Source organism: Rhinolophus sinicus, linkage group LG11, assembly GCF_036562045.2.
Source record: "Rhinolophus sinicus isolate RSC01 linkage group LG11, ASM3656204v1, whole genome shotgun sequence".
Taxonomy (NCBI): Eukaryota; Metazoa; Chordata; class Mammalia; order Chiroptera; family Rhinolophidae; genus Rhinolophus; species Rhinolophus sinicus.
This window is the reverse complement of record NC_133760.1, coordinates 11,152,806-11,157,017: the sequence shown is the minus strand read 5'-3', so window position 1 is coordinate 11,157,017 and position 4,212 is coordinate 11,152,806. Positions and strand designations below refer to the sequence as shown.

At 55.8% G+C, this 4,212-nt stretch overlaps 1 pseudogene; it reads right to left on the bottom strand.

Moving 5' to 3' along the window:
- Positions 1-3,978, bottom strand: LOC109458005 (cytochrome P450 2F3; annotated as a pseudogene).
- Positions 3,979-4,212: the final 234 nt, after the last annotated feature.

Sequence of the window (4,212 nt, the reverse complement as noted above, 5' to 3'; positions counted from 1 at the left end):
GCAGGTTTGAGTCTTTTATAACTTCCTAGGACAGGTACAAAAAGTCTCTAAAAGGGTGCGTAATAGAACACGTTCTGTGGGTAAAATAAGGCATGACCTCCCATTCCCCATGTCCTTCTCTGCCTCTGGGGCGCAGACCAGGTAAAGATAGGAGCGATGAGGGGTGGGCATATGGCAGGCACAAGCAGAGGGTAAGCGAGTGTGACAGCGAGATGGGATGGGGGCACCGTGGGCCGAGAAGAGGGTCGGAGCAATCCCTAGGGGCTGACCTCATCGCCCACAGCCCAAGAGAGCCCGCGTCAGCGCGCGCGCACGCACAGCTGGAAGGGCCGCGGCAAATTGCCGAGACGCGAGCTGAGCGGCGTCAGGTCGATGTTCTCGGGCGCTCCCAGCGAGAAGCTCTGCCGAATGGCGGTGAGGTAGAGGAAGAGCTCCATTCGCGCGACTCGCCCAGGCACAGTCGGCGTCCTGCGAAGGTGGGAGGGTGGGAAGGAGAGATTAGATAAAATGGGGTAAGGCGCGCCAGTTCCAAATTCCCAGAGGAAAACATATGAAGATAACGGCTGGGGACGTCACAGGCCCACTCATCTAAAAGTCTGGGAAAGATGCTTTAAGTAAATCGTGGACCAGAATGAACCGGTTTATAAAAATGCAATTTCATGGGTTCCAATCCCCGCTCTGCCAGTACTAGTTTTGTGATCTTACGCAAGCCACAGTTTCTGGCTATTTAAAATGTGGATGATAATAGTGCCTCATTAGGTTAAATGCAGATAAAGCAGTGAAAATACAATGCTTATGTACGTCTTACCATGTACCATGCACTACCTAAGCACTACACGGACGTGACTTAACTTAATCCTCTTAACAACTCCAAGAGGTGGGCCTTATTGTTATCTCCATTTTATTTTAAGTAACAAATCCAAGGCTATACAGCTTGGAGATGGCTGAGCGGGGGTGTGGCTGCAAAGCCCAGCTCTTAGCCACCACTCTTACAGTTCTTCTCCGAGGCAGGGCCTGGCACACAGTAGTCAATAGGCTAAATTACCTATTACCTCCCCCACCTTTTTTTCTTTCTAATACTGAATTGCACAGTAAAGATTGTGTTCAGCGGTGTAAAGACCAAAGCCAAGAGAAACTAGAACCATTCTACCTGCGCCACCCAGTGGAGAGACAGTGACCACTTGCAAGTTAAATTATTCTCCTGTCTCCCCACCTCCATCTACATGCAGAGTTGGGAGGGAGAACGGGTGTCTGCTCATCCAAACCTGAGGATAGGTGGGATGAAGAACTGAGAGGGTTTGGAGAGTGGTATTAGAACTGGGCAATATAGGTGGAAATAAGGGGCCTGAAAAACTTACTCTTGTTCCCACCGGCTGGGAAGGGCATGAAGGCAGGGCTCGTCTTGAAGGATGGTATCCAGAAAGTGCTCAGGATTGAATGCCTGGGGATTCAGGAATTGGGTGGGGTCGTTGTGGACTGTGTTAAGGAGGGTGATGATATCCGTTCCCTCTGTGGGTGTGAGGCAGAATCAGTGGTGCAGACCGCCTGGGAGGTTCCCAAACTAGGATTTCCACTCTACAGGGCCGGGGGCTCTTGGGATTTGATGGGAGGGAGGGGTGAAGCATAGGAATCCATCGAGGGTCCAGGAAATGTGTTTGGGTGTCTGGGGTTTCCAGTGATGGGTACTGAAAACTGCATTGTTAGGGTCTGAGGCAGGGACGCGGTATACCCCCTTTGTGGGAACAGATCTGGGGTTTCTGGGGAGGAAGTGAGATCTCTGAAAACAGTGTTTAGGCACAGGGGATTCCCAGGATAAAGTCTCAGACTCTGAGGATTCTGGAGAGGGGTCCTAGGAAGGGGACCTGTTATGGGATGGGGTCTGGGTTTCAGGCAGGGTCCAGTCCTCTACGGTGCGGGATGTGGGCTTTGGCGGGGGCTGAGGTTCTGCATGTAAGGGCCTCAGATGTCTGTTGCTAGGGCTTGCTCAGGGTGCCAGTTACTAAGGTCTGGGGTGTGGATTGCTAGGGCCTGGGATCCTTCTTGCTAGAGCCTCAGATATCAGTTGCAAGGAGCTGGGATGCCTCTTTTTAGTGTGTCATATGTCGTTTGCCAGGTGCTCAGCGCACTTTGGATATCAAGAAGACGCTAAAGGTCATGTCCTGAGTGACGCGGTGGGGCAAGTTCATGGGGAGGACGTCTGTGAAGCGCTCCACCTCGTGGATCACCGCACTGTCCCCCAGTGCCCACAGCCGCGCGCGTCCCACCACGCGGTCGATCTCCTCCTGTACTCTGGTTGGCAATGGAGGGAGACACGTAGTCGAGGGCATCGGCGGGCTCCAATGGATTGGGAAGAGGTGTGTGCGTGTGTGGGAGGGGTCCAATTAGCACTTCCCAGCCGGGGTACCGTTGCAGGGGTGAAGGTGAGGGTTAGCTGGAGGCTGGGGTTTAGAGACGTGTAAGGGGCTTCGGGGATGCCTGGAGTCCAGGTCCCTGATGAGATTGCAGGCGGAGGCTTCGAGGACCAGACTCACTGAAGAGTGTATCGAGTGGGTGCCCTGTGCGGGAGGACTAAGAGATCGGGGGTGGGGCAGGCGTCGCGGACCCTGTTGGATTTTGTCCTGGAGGCCAGGGGTCCCGGGATAGACCCAGAAGCGGGGTTTGGGGAGAAGCGGTCGCACAGTGCTGTGTGGGCGGATCAGACTGTGTAGAAGGGAATGGGTTCCTGGGCGGGCCCTGTGGCTGAGGCTCCCGGCCGTGGTCTTCGCTTGTGGTCTGTGTGAAGTGGGCTCGGAGGCAGGACGGTGGCTGAGTGGGCAGGGTCAGAGCTGGGCCGCGAAGCAAGATCATGCGGGCGAGGTCCGGGTCCAGGAAGGCTGCGTGGACCGCGGGAGCCACGTGGGTAGGGTCGGCCTGCGTATGGGTCTGGCTGTGCTACTCAGGCGAAAGCCGGAGGTTCCAACTATCGGGCGTGCTGGGCGGGGCCACGGAGTGTGGGCGGGGCTCAGAAGTGCGCGGGGCGGCGTGTCCCCCGGCGCTGTGCGCAGACCACCAAGCCAGGCTTGGCGCGCACCTTGAGCTTTTGGGTATTTCATGAGCACGAGGAAGGCGAAGCGCAGCGTAGCACCCAAGGTCTGCGTGCCGCCAAAGAGCAGATTTTATGTGGCCATCAGCAGGGTATCTATGTGAAAGTAGCTCAGCGGGTCCTGCATCTCCAGATAGGGATATGAACCAGAACTTGGAGTGCTGCCCCGACAGTGACCGCGCGGGCTCAGAGCCTATCCACCGGATTTCCCCCAGATCTGCACAACTGAGACTGGGTACCAGTTCATTGTCTCCTTTGTTTAACTTCCTTTCCCTTGGGGAACTGGGTAGCGCGGGAGGGCGGGGTAGGGAAAATCTCAGCCGCAGGGTCCACAATCAACAGATCCTTAATGACATCTTCATGAACTGTTGATTGGTAGTGGCCCCAAATGGCTCTGGGCTCCAGCGCAGCAGAGCCAGGTGTTTCAGCTCCACTTCCCAGGTGTAAGATCATACCCAAACCCTCTCACCCTGGGATCCCAGTTGGTTTGAGGCGGGGCAGCAGGTCAGACCAGAGGTGGGACTTCCAGACAGGGCTTACCCGTGCTATCTTGGTAAGGACGCAATCAATGAAGTCTCGGGGAGAGTTGGGATCGAGGGAGGCCTGGTGGTCGCGGACGATGCGAGCGATGAGGTCCTTCAGGCGCCCGAAGTTCAGGAAAAGGCGTCTGTGCAGCATGGGCACCCAGTCCAGGAGGCTTGGAAAGAGATTGCACCATTAGGCGTGGGGCAGAGTCTAAGGGGCTTGGAGGGGCTGTCAGGGTGTGTGCGAGTCAGGGGCAGGGTGGATCAGGTGGGCAGGGACGGGGTCTTGACGGGCAAGTAGATCTGGAAAGGCCAAGTGGTGGCGGAGACTCTGTGTTTGGAAACGCAGTGGAGTGGACAAGAGTGTGGCCAGGCGGGGCCGTGTAACTCGGGGGCGGGGTCAGATGAGAAGGGGCGGGTCCAGGTAGGGCCAATTGCAGTCCCACCCCTCCAACCGTTTTACCTTTGTCACTGAACTGTGTGGACTCCCCCAGCCTGTCCAACAACTGAACAGACTGCAGAAAACAATACTAAACCAATACACATTCTGACACGTTAATCATTACACACCAGCATAGCTCAGAGTTAGACAGGCATAGTTTGGAT